The 12,946-nt window shown below is 38.4% G+C and overlaps 1 long non-coding RNA gene across 3 annotated transcripts in view; it reads left to right on the top strand.

The window, feature by feature from the left end:
- Window positions 1-12,946, top strand: part of LOC145723890 (uncharacterized) — a 1,084,435-nt gene that overhangs the window by 146,993 nt on the left and 924,496 nt on the right. The window lies entirely within an intron of this gene.

Raw genomic sequence — 12,946 nt, 5'->3', positions numbered from 1 at the left:
TATCCTTGTCAATGCTTATTTCAACAATCGGAGGAATTTCAGCGGCGCAGTTTTGGTTTCTCCTTGAAGGATTCTTGGAAGGGCTTAATCCCAGTTGTAAGGCAACATTTTCTCTTAAGGGACTGCTTTGTTGCTGAGGAGCCAAGTCTCCTATACTGATGTTTCTCTCTTTCACAGACAAACATCTGCTGGAGTTCATGTCCACATTTTCACTACGGCTCCCTCCCTCGTGACCGAAGAGATTCTGACACCTGTATTTGAAGTTATTCCACATCTTCCCCACTTTATCCATTGATCATAAGATCTAAAGACAAAATAGGAAGAGGAGAAACTGAAGTTAAGGTGGTGTGTGCAAACAAAACGGGCAGTACCCCCCGCACTGGAAATTTCGGTGACGCTGGTCACAGTCTTAAGGTCCCTGGCACTCTGGCCTCTCGCAGCACTCAGGGCATCATTAGTCAGGCCAGTCCTCACTCCCCATTTCCTTTCAGATGGAATACTCAGATCTCATGGGAAAGGAAACAAACCCTCTCAATTAAACTCTGGGTTCTTTTCCCCACGCATCAACCTACTTTCATTATGACACTGATTTCTGTCTCCTTACGACAAATAATTCAGGCACCGCCTCAAGTGTTACCAAGGGAAAATACGTTCTGTATTGCTGAAACGTATCTGTATTCCACTGCTCCAAAGTTGAAATCAGGACATTTGTGTGACACATTAAAATTAGTTCAAAAATCTTTGAGTAGTGATCTTCCCGATTTCAATTACTAACTGCTATATTCCACTCATCTGGAAATCTAAAGCTTACAGATCAATCACTTGGGAAAACTCAGTATCTTTCCTCCCTACTCTGCAATGTACTGAATTTTTTTCTGTGATTTTAAAGAAGCAGTTTGAGTAGAAAGGCAAATAGGAGGAAAGAAAGAAAATATTTAGATTTAAATGGGTGAGTATTGAAATAAAGCAAGTCAAATGCATTTTCTGGTTTCCCAGTGCACAGAAAAGTTATGTTTATACCACACTGCAGTCTACTAAGTGTGCAACAATGTACATACCTTATTAAAAAATGCTTTATTGCTAAAAAATGCTAACCAGTTTTCAGTTAAGTTGTAATCACCGATCACAGATCACCATAACAAATATAATAATAATAATAATAATGAAAAAGCTTGAAATATTGCAAGAATTACCAAAATGGGGCACAGAGACATGAAGTGGGCAAACGCTGTGGGAAAAACAGCACCAACAGACATGCTCAACAGAGGGCTGCCTTAGACCTTCAAACTAAAATACACAGTATCTGCGAGGCGCAATGAAGGAACGTGAGATAAAACGACGTAAGCCTGTCGTCTCGAAGTACAAGGCTCGTAACAAACAGTAGCACTGCTGGCCACTCCTTTCCATCTTTGATTCTAATCCCAGGGAATCAAGGAAAGTAAGTCCATTATCCCAGCAATTCCCAGTCTCCTGTCATGTGACCTATTTTTATTTTGTAGGAAGTTGTAGCTGCTTCTCTTTATCCTTAGCCTGAGCCTTTTTTACATTCACTGTGTCCTTTCCATGTCCTTCTCACTGCCCCTGGCCCTCCCTCCTGAAAGTCCTTTTGTTAACAGTAGACCTCTATTCATCTTCTGATTGTATAGATTTTTTCTTTCTTTCTTTCTTTCTTTTCTTTCTTTCTCTTTCTTTTCTTTTTTAAAAGATTTTACTTATTTATTCGTCAGAGAGAGAGAGAGCACAAGCAGGGGGAGCACCAGGCAGAGGGAGAAACAGACTCCCCACAAAGTGCAGAGGCCGACTCGGGACTCGATCCCAGGACCCTGGGATCATGACCTGAGCTGAAGGCAGATGCTTAACCAACTGAGCCACCCAGGTGTCCCATGACTGTATAGATTTTCTTTTCAATATCACATTTCTTTTCCTTTTCTACTGTCTGGAAGATTTTTTTGGTATCACTTCGCAACACTTCTACTGCAGTTAGAATGTTTCCTATCACAGCTTTAATTTCTAAGACTGTTTTCTTATTCTCTGAATGTTCTTTTTAATAACATCCTATTCTAGTTTCTTGGATGAATATCACATTTCTCAGAGGATACAAATTTTTCAAATGTTTTCTTCTGTTTTTTTTTTTTAACATTTTAAATATTTTTATCTGTTTCTTCCTCTTCTTAAATCTTTAGGTCTTTTTTTTTTTTTTTTTAATTTTATAGGCTTTCCACAAGGGTCTGATGAGCCCCAGCTGTCCATCACAGTTGATGTGGCCACTACCATGCTGATCAGAAGCTCTGTGTGCATGGTGGTGCAGGTGGTTGGGTAAGGTACTTGTCAACTGGTTGGCTTTCCCACAAGGTAATGAGAGGCAGTGAGTTGCTTTTTTATTAGGAAATCCAGGAAAGTCAAGATCTGTTAAGTCTCGTGCCTGGTGGTTGTTGTTGTTGTTTTAAGATTTTATTTATTCATCTCTTTCTCTCTCTCTCAAATAAATAAATCTTAAAAAAAAAAAGGGGGGGGTGCCTGGGTGGCTCCGTTGGTTAAGTGGCTCGGGTCATGATCCCAGGATCCTGGGATCAAGCCCCACGTCAGGCTCTCTGCTCAGTGGGGAGTCTGCTTCTCCCTCTCACTCTCCCTCTATCTTCTCCTTCTCTCTCTCTCTCTCTCTCAAATAAATAAGTCTTTTAAAAAAAAAGATTTTGTTATTTATTCATGAGAGACGGAGAGAGACAGAGAGAGAGGCAGAGGGAGAAGCAGGCTCCCCGCTGAGCAAGGAGCCTGAGTGGGACTTGATCCCAGGATCCTGGGATTATGACCGGAGCCGAAGGCAGACGCTTAACGACTGAGCCAATCAGGCACCCCTCTCCTGGCTGTTTATCCCAGAGAGAAATGTTCCAATTTCCTCTCTGGGGCAGACAGCTGACTGCCATGTTCTGAGAACAGGGCAAGGGGAATGGTAGGGTTTTAACCACAACATTTCAGGCTTTTGCTTAGTCTCTATTTTTTAAAAGGTGTCCTTATTTTCAAAAGATACACCTCAAGCTCTGACTGACCGTCTTAGAAAATTTCTCCAAACTCTAACCTATAGTTTTATCCAAGGTAAAAGAGCAACAGTCTCATGAGCATACAGACTTTCAACCATTCCAGTGTTCAGCTTTATATTTCACCCTTACCTTCTGAACTAACTGGTTGCTCTAATTTCTGAGCCAGCAGTATAAACTGCTTTGCTTCTTTTTAACATCCTCATTTGCAGGCATTTAGATAATTTTCTCCATTCTGTTAATTTCTAGCTACTGCTTCTACCAAAAACTTGTTAACCAATCAGGCTTACTTCTTGTGGGTTTATGCCTTATACTTTTTATATTCCTTTAATTTTAGTGGGGTTCCAGGAATGAGTAGTTAAAATGCCAATGTTCAATCTGACATTCTTAACTGGAAAGTCCCCTTTTCAGTGTTAAAGAGAGTGAATAGTACACCACACAGAAAACCCCCTGCCCAGATGAGTGATTCTTTCCAAATGGAAAAATAGCAATTTTCTGCCCCCCCCTAGGGTGAGGGATCCACACAATAAACACTGGCTACATAATATAATCACCTGGAGAGCTTTTGAAACTACATGATACATAGGCCCCCTCCCTCCCAAGAGATTGTGATTTCATTGGTCTGGAGATGGGCCTGGACACTGCTGTTTTTTGTTTTTTTTTTTTTAATAAGCTCTCTCTGGGTGATTCTTCAGTAGAGAAGAAAAACCACTGAGGAGGATACTCCAGCCACGGGCTCCAATGGTAGCTCTGAAAGAGATAAGTAAAAAGGACACTGCTCTGGGGCAGTTGGCAGGGCGTGAGAGGTTCTAAATAAAACTACCTACCACAATCTCCTCACTGTTTCTCTTGGTTTTATTTTTGCCATGTACACAAGAGGCCTGCAGAGTCTTAGGAAAGACTGTTTACAGCAGTGCCTCTTCAACCATCCAGAATGAAGAGGCAGGTTCTTTTTTTAATTTTGCAGACCGATTCTTTTGTAAGATAAGAATAAATTATTAGGAAAAATGAAATGTAAAAAAAGATCTATGAAATACAAGTGCCAATTTTCTTATTAGGCAGAATAGACATAAAAGAACTATCAAATAGCTATAAAATATTTTAAATGCTTACTTTTAATTCCTATACCTAATTTGTCAGAGACCGGTAACAAACTACAAGTTCATGGCCCTTATTCTGAGTAGCTTTCATCTGGAGCATGCTCTCTAATACATGTGGTCGCTGAGCCCCTGAAATGTGGCCTGTGCCACAGACTGAAATGACTAATAGTTTGTATATAATTAGCTAAATATATTATTAAAATTAATTTCATCTGCTTTTTGCTTTTTAAATGTAGCTACTAAAAGATTAAAAATCACATGTATGGTTCAAATTGTATTTCTATTGGACAGTACTGATTTAGAGCAGGGGTCAGCAAACCACAGCCCAAGTGGACAAACCTGGCTTATGGCCTGTTTCGGTAGGGACCCTAGCTAAGAATGGTTTTTACATTTTTAAAGTGATAAAAAAACCAAAGACAAGCAACCCACAAAGAACATTCGACAGAGACCACATGTAGCATACAAAGCCTAAAATATTTTCTATCTGGCCTCTTACAGAGCAAGTTTGCTGACGCTGGTCTAGAGTATGTAAGTTTATAAACCATACCGCTGTAGACACCAGAAGGGCAATATTCAAGAAGTCCAAAAATCTCTCTTCACGTTTATAAGATAAATTCTATAGCAATCTACAGATGTTTCTTTGACAAGCAAATTATACCTGAAAGATGACTGTCCATTTGAGAGAGCAACCCAACTTAAAACCACTTATCTTCCTTAGACAGTTCTGCGGAAGTTGTATGAATAAGTGGGACCTGCAGAAAACACGCGTACGTGCCAGGTTACAGAAGGCAGTTTCTAACTCTGAGCCTGTGGTTCAGTTTCATAGAGCATGAAATTTCATATATTCTCCATTCCTCATCTGGAGACTGTTGTGAGATTGCATCGTGATAAAATATTCTAATTTAAAGAAAGACTATTATGCTTCCACATTCCTTGGGGATAGAAAGTGGACTTTTCTTGACATGGGGAATGCTGTGTGGGCAGCTGTAATACTGCAAAGAAGAAAACGCTGATAGTTATTCACAGAAGAGTCCATATAAGAAGAATCAGAAAGGCCCTTCAACTATCTTAATATTTACAATGTTAGTTTTGAGGTTCTTTGGTTTGTTATTAAATTTTTGGAAATGTATTTAGCTGTAACTTTTCGAGACCTAACTTATAAGTCTATTACTTTAGGGTTTTATATGAAGTCACACAGGACTAAAAAAGTGTTAAATTTCAAATGTACTGATTCTAGAATACCAATGTATCATCCATTACAAGCTTTCACATTCTACACCTGCATAGCTATCCTTAAAACTATCCAAAACAAATTTCTAAAAAGTCATTCCTTCCTCCAAGGACTATCATAATTTATAACTGGTTTTATAACTGTTATAAGTTGAAGAGTTTTTGTTGAAAAATGATACCTAACAGGATAAGCTATAAATCAAAATTATGGAAAATTAGAGGTCAAATTCCATTACTACAAAAATTTACATATATAAAAAAAAGGACTATAGGCAATGTCCCTCTTCATGCCAAGTAGTATCTGTTACAAAATTTCCACAAAACGAAATAATTGAAACAGTTCCTGGGGTTCATTTCAATGGGACTTAATCCATACTTTATTAGAAATAAATTAAATTCAACAAGTTTTAAGACTACATGGCCTGCCACAGTGGTAAAGAGGAGGACTATAACCCAACCCACACCTCTCCTCTCCTCTCCTGCTGAGTCCATCTAGACTACTTAGTCATGGTAATATCTGCCCAGTGAAAAGTCTTTCAGTCACAGAGACACATGGACTGATTAAAGTATTTCTGTGCCAACTTCAGGTATGAGAGGCAGTTTAGGAGATACAAGTTTTGATTGATATTTTGGTGGCACTTTCAATAATTTTTAGAGAGAGATAATACAATGTTTTAATATTAAGAGTGAACCAGAAATCCAGGAATGCATGGCTGTCATAGCTATAGTCCCTTAAAGAATCTGAGAACCGTTTGGGCTTTTTAAAATGTTATTTTATTTTATTTTACTTATTTTTAAAAATTTTTTTTATTGTTATGTTAATCACCATACATTACATCATTAGTTTTTGATGTAGTGTTCCATGATTCATTGTTTGTGCTTAACACCCAGTGCTCCATGCAGAACGTGCCCTCCTCAATACCCATCACCAGGCTAACCCATCCTCCCACCCCCCTCCCCTCTAGAACCCTCAGTTTGTTTTTCAGAGTCCAACGTCTCTCATGGTTCGTCTCCCCCTCTGATTTATTTATTTTATTTGTTTGTTTGTTTGGGAGGGGGAAGAGAGGGAGAGAGAAGGGAGGGGAGGGGCAGAGGGAGAGAGAGAATCTCAAGAAGGCTCCACACGCAGTGCAGAGCCCGACACGGAGCTTGATCTTACGATCCTGAGATCATGACCTGAGCTGAATCAAGAATCGGACACTTAACTGACTGAGCCACCCAAGTGTCCCCAAAATGTTATTTTATAACTGTTATTTATACACTCTATTGTGACATGGTCTATATTATCTAACTGGATGCCTATTTATCTTTTACACTGCTATTTAATATTATGTTCAACTGTATAAAATTACTGTCTTGTGGGTAATAAATGGTCATATAATTCAAACTCATATAGTTTATACTTTTACAAGACACATAATATATTAATACAGTAGACCATGTACATGTGCACTCAAAAAATGTGAGGCCCAATGATCTACTACACCCAGATATTCCTGTTCCCACAGGTTGAGTTATACTTTTACTGAGTTAGCTATGTTAGCTTCCAAAACAGTTCATGTTATTTATACTTAGTATTGTAATTATGTGATTTAATTGTTAATCAACCTAATGAAATGTGGAGGAGTGGGAAGACTGAGTTGAATGACTTTGAAATAGTGACTAAAAGGGAGATACCCATTATATGTTAATAATAAAAAATAAAATAAGAGAGAAAAAAAGGGAAGGTACCACTGTTGAATTAGGTATAAGAAAATAGTAAAAAAAAAAAAATTAGAAAAAATATTGCAAGGAATAATATAAGGAATTGTAAAGTCAGAATGCATCATGAGAGTCTGAATTTTTGTTCTACTTAAAAAACCCAAACTGGAAATCTTAGAGGATATATTGTGGGTATGGTTTCTACAAGGAAATCAATATGGAACTGCAACTAGTGAACCTACTCTCAAAGAAAAGATCTTGGCTCCTTAATAAAAAATCTGACAAATGAACATGTAGTCTTATTCTTAGAGTAAAATATTTAAGGTATATATACCTTTTTATATATCCCTTCTCGCTTTATTAGACTTTGTAGCCTACTGGTCTTAATTTTAATCAGATAAGAGGTCTTCCTCAATAACCATTTAATTAAAATTTATAATAGTGCCAGCAGGGTGTAGTACAAAGTCCTAAAAGTACAGAGACATGACCTAGTTTAAGGGATGGTGAGCAAAGATGACCTCTCTCTGAGGAGGTGATAATTTCAAAATTCTGTCCTGAAGGATGAATTAGGACTGTGTTCTACAGGCAGAGGGAACAGCATTTGCAAATGTCCCAAAGCAGGAGTGAGCATGGCCTGAATAATGGCTAAATGCGCAGAGACTAGCAAGTGAATGGAAGAGTACACAGGTGAGGCTGAAGAGGTAAGCTCTGGAATCCGTGATCAGAGAACAAGACAGAATGTTAATGCTGCACTGAAAACTACTGCAGCGTATACATAAGAGCTCGACTGGATAGTGAAAGTAAAGATGGATATGGAATGTTAAGAAGTCAAATCTATAGGATTGACTGGAAATTGGGGAATGAAGAAGAGACAGTCAAAAAAAATCCTGCAGGGGTGCCTGAGTGGCTCAGTTGGTTAAGCAACTGCCTTCGGCTCAGGTCATGATCCTGGAGTCCCGGGATCGAGCCCCGCGTCGGGCTCCCTGCTCGGCGGGGAGTCTGCTTCTCCCTCTCCCTCTGCCTGGCTCTCTGCCTACTTGTGCTCTCTGTCAAATAAATAAATAAAATCTTTAAAAAAAAAAAAAAACCCTGCCAAGTCTCTGGCTTGGGGAAATGGGAGGATGAAGATGCTATTTCGGAGACAGGAAACACAACAGACAGAGCAGTTTGGCAAGTGAGGGGTTGGACAGAGTAATTATTTCAAGTTAGGAAATGTTGCAGTTGAGACTGTCACTGAGATATCTAAGTGAAGCCTCACTGGTCTATTAATGTAGATTCATATAATGTATTACTATATAGCAGGCATGATCAACTACAGCTGTTTGCATCTACATGTGAATCTCAAAAACAAAATGTTTAGAGAAAGAAACAATAGGGATGATACCTACATTATGAATCAATTTACCTTTTTTTTAAAAAAAGGATTTTATTTATTTGAGAGAAAGAGCATGAGCGGGGGAGAGGCAGAGGGGGAGAGAGAGAGAGAAAGAGAGAGAGGGAGAGAGACAAGCAGACCCCCTCACTGAGCAGGAAGCCCCATGCGGGGCTCGATCCCATGACCCAGAGATCATGACCTACGCTGAAGTCAGATGCTTAACTGACTGAGCCACACCCAGGTGCCCCTGAATCAAGTTACCTTTTAATCAGGCAAACCACTGAATTTAGGCATATATGGATATATAATAAAAATGTAAAAACCGAGGAAATGGCTCCCTATTGAAGGGAAGGATACAGAATTAGGAAGAGGAACTCAGGAAGCTTCTAAAACACTGAGCGGGGCGGTGCACCTGGCTGGCTCAGTAGGTAGAGCATACAACCTTAATCTCAGGGTCATGAGTTTAAAACCCTGTGTTGGGCATGGAGCCTACTTAAAAAAATAAAAGAATAAATAAAAATAAAAAAATAAAACACTGGTAATTTTCTGTTTCTTAGCCTGGGTGATGAGTACATGGTTTTACTTATTAACTATTCTTCAGACTGCATTTACATTTTATTCATTCTTTCCTGTGCATGATACATTGCATAATAAGAAAAATTTAAATTATGCAGGCCACATTTTGACCACAGTGGGAATTAATAACCAAATATTAAACAAAACAACCACTAGGAAAATATAAAGCTCGTAACTCTTAAGTAAAAGAGGGATCCAAAACTGAAAAGTATAGGCCATTTAGAAAACAGCATATTCATATATTGGGGATTTTTTTTCTTCATGTCAATTTGATGATATCAAAATGCTCTTATTTTTAATTTAGCAATTGCGTATTCTAGACTAGATGGTTACCCGAAAGCAGGCAAAGTTAAAACAACAACAACAACACAAAAACCCAACAGCAGAACAAAATTTTAAACAGATTTCTCCAATGTAGTACAGGGGTCAGCAATCTTTTTCTGAAAAGGGCCACATAACAATTAAGTGTTTTAGGCTTTCCAGGCCATTCGTTCTCTATGGCAACTACTGAACTCTGCCATTTATAGCCTGAACACAGCCACAGAAAATAAGTACATGAGTAAGTATGACTGCATGTCAATAAAACTTTGTGGTTCGTGAAATTCAAATTTCACGTAATTTTCACTTGTTACAAAATTCCTTTTCTTCTGATTTTTTTTTTCAACCATTTAAAAATGTAAAATTTATCCTTATCTCACAGGCTGTACAAAAACAAGTGGCAAGCCAGATCTGGCCTCTAGGTCATTGTTTGCCAACTTCTGATAGAACACATTATAACAGCTTTGATACGACATTTACTAAAACTAATGGTCATTCATTCTATGGAACAATTTAGGGAAACAACAGTCTACAAAGATCATCTTAAGTATGTAATGATAAAGGTATATGAATGGTTCCTAGAGCATAACAGTGAAAAAAGTACAAACTATTTCTTGTAAAAATGAAACACATACATATTACGGAAGAATTAAAACACTATATAAACTACTGAAAAAAGTCTAACCTCACCTGAAGCTCCACCCCCCCCCAGAGATACCCACTGTTACCTCTGTTAGTATGTGTTCTCTCTCTCTCTTTTTTTTTTGGTTAAGATTTTATTTATTTGAGAGAGAAAGTGAGAGAGCGAGCGAGCACGGGCAGGGGGAAAGGCAGAAGGAAAGGGAGAAGCAGCCTTCCTGGTGAGCAGGGAGCCTGATGCAGGCTCCATCCCAGAACCCTGGGATCATGACCTGATCCCAAGGCAGATGCTTAACCAACTGAGCCACTCAGGCATCCTAGTATGTGTTCTCTTTTATGCAAGAAGCTGTACATAAGATTCTTTTACAATTAAAAAAACTTCGTGTTTGTGGCTATATCCCTTCTCATTTCCTGAAAAATGTATTTTTTTAAAATTAGTTACGCCAGAGATAGGCTCCAGACAAATAAAAGAGAAAAATGTCTGGCAGCTACGTTTTTTAAACTGACAAATCCAAGAGTCTTTGAAGTAAGCAATAAAACATTAAAAAACATTAAAAAAAAAACCCCAAAACCAACAGGCAAACATCTAGAAACCTGAAAACAATAATAATAATGATGATGACACTGATGGCTGAGGATATGATTTCCATTATTGAATGCTAACCATGTGCCAGGCACTGATATAAAAATTTTACTTCTCCTTACAATCCCGTGAGTAAAAATGCTCTCAGTTTTATAGATGTAGACATTAATACACCTGAGAGATTAGTAATATCCTAGAGGTGAGTTTCTTCCATTATTATCAGACTGTTCAGGTTTTCTATCTCGAATACAGCTTAGAACTAACTGTACACTAACAGCTCTAAGTCCGAGAAGTGTCATTACAAAGCCTTTTTAAAACCTCAAGGAATACATCATTTCTATATTTTTATAACTATTATAGAGCAAGAAAAGTATGGAACTGATATTAAAAGTTGACAAAGCTAGCAATACATAATCAAAAGAAAATTACTAGCTGTTCCATTTTAGTTGTAATGAGTGAAACAATACTGACCCAAAGAATGTAGAGTAAAAGGTATATTCATAGGCTTGCTGTGAATGTTTTGCTGTCTACTCTATGCCTGTCAACTATGAGAGCCCCACCCCTTTGTGTAGGTTTGTATGCTACTCAGAAATGTTTTGACATTATTAAAACTAATGGGTCTAGGTAAATAAGTTCTACTTCTTAACGAGAATACTAGTAATGGTCAGGTAAGAATGTTTGAAACCACATGCCTAATTTCAAGGGATGAAGCTTAAAAAGCTCCTATACTTTTTTTCCTGCATATTAACAGAAATACAACAGTCCATTCAAAAAAAGAAGAAAGGGGACATCAAAATAAGAATCAAGTCACAGTGTTACGCTGCATTAATACCTTCCCCCAAAAGATAATTTAAGGGCTATTTCTAATAAAAAACGAGTAAATAAAATTTGCATCTCCGTTTCTCAAATTTGACTCACACAACTCTAACTTCCAGTGTAGGAGGGTACTCCAGGCCGTCAAAATCCGATTCTTAAACCAAATCACTTGCAGAGACATTGCCTGCCTTTCGCTTCCAGTGGCAAGGGACAGGCATGAGACAGTCTAAGTGGGAATGGGGGAGGACAGGAGGTTCATTTCCAGCTTTACCACTTCAGAATGCTGTGAACTTGGATGTATTCATACTTGGATGTCCAATTTCTGAACCAAATTTCCCTCTTGGTAAAATGAGGATAATGACACCTACCTTTTGGGTTGGGTATGAGGATTCGAAACCACATCTATTAAAGCCTTTGGCACAGGACACACTCAAACGACAGGAGCCTTCAAAAATGTTACCAGTGGTATCTAGCATAAAGCTTTAGCTTTTCTTTCTTTTAAAAAATAATTACCCCACTCAGTTCTGGGTTATGACAAAATGTCTGTATCTTCCGATATACAATAGTTGTCAGACTGCAAATTCTATTAACCATTTAAACTTCTATATGATTTCCTAGGAAACACTATGGGGATTTCAGTGTTCCACAGCAGCTGAAACTGTAGTTCATCTACAGCCTAGTTAATCTGCATAGTGCTAGGCAAGGCCCAGGAACACAGTCCTCATTCTTTTTTTTTTGCTCCAAAATTCCTTTTTAGTCTATAAAAAGAGTGCCACAATTTAAATTTTACCATATAGATACTGCACACTAGAGAAGCATAAAATCCTAGTAAGTTATACTTCATTTTCTATGGAGAAAGTATCTTATGTAATAAACTAACAAATACACCATTCACTGAAACATTCTTATCTGGCCAGCATTATTGGCAGAGTGTGGTGGAACACAAGGAACATATGCTGTAGCTTCAGAGAGCCCGAAAATCAAATTCAACCACTCTGCTAGTTGTGTGAAATCTAAGTCTCAGTGTTTCCATCTAAAAATAGGAACAATTGCCTTCTTTTACAAGGGTTTCTAAGAGGAAAACATGATATAAGGTAAGTACAGCTGAGTATATCATAGGGGCTCAAAAATGGTAGCTTCTGTTTTACAACCAATCCCAGGCAGGAGAAGATACATGTTGGTGATAGTAGTAAAAAGCAAAGTGTTTCATGTCTAGCGAGAGGTGATTGGTGAGTTAGTCTTGCCTTTCTCTCTGTCCTTTCAAGGGAGGCCGCCTCAGTTAGGCAAACCAGGCACCTTCCCTAAGCACTGTTAACAGTGTGTGTTAGTACCGCAGACGCCCCTCTACAGACGGGCGTCGACACCCCCCCCCCCCGCCCCGCTCCACATCTCCCATAACGCCAAAAGGCAGCTACAAACAAATAAAAACCAACAAAGCAAAACAACTCTCAGCTGAGGGACTGAGTGGAGCAAGGGACTACACCTGCTAGCCTTAATCCAGAAAAGAATCTCTGATTTGGGGAAGTGCTTAACAATGAGCTCAATGAGCTCACTGTGATCCTGCTAATAATTT

Source organism: Leptonychotes weddellii, chromosome 10, assembly GCF_054177405.1.
Source record: "Leptonychotes weddellii isolate Sample4059 chromosome 10, ASM5417740v2, whole genome shotgun sequence".
NCBI classification, from domain to species: Eukaryota; Metazoa; Chordata; class Mammalia; order Carnivora; family Phocidae; genus Leptonychotes; species Leptonychotes weddellii.
This window is presented reverse-complemented; position numbering and strand designations above follow the sequence as displayed.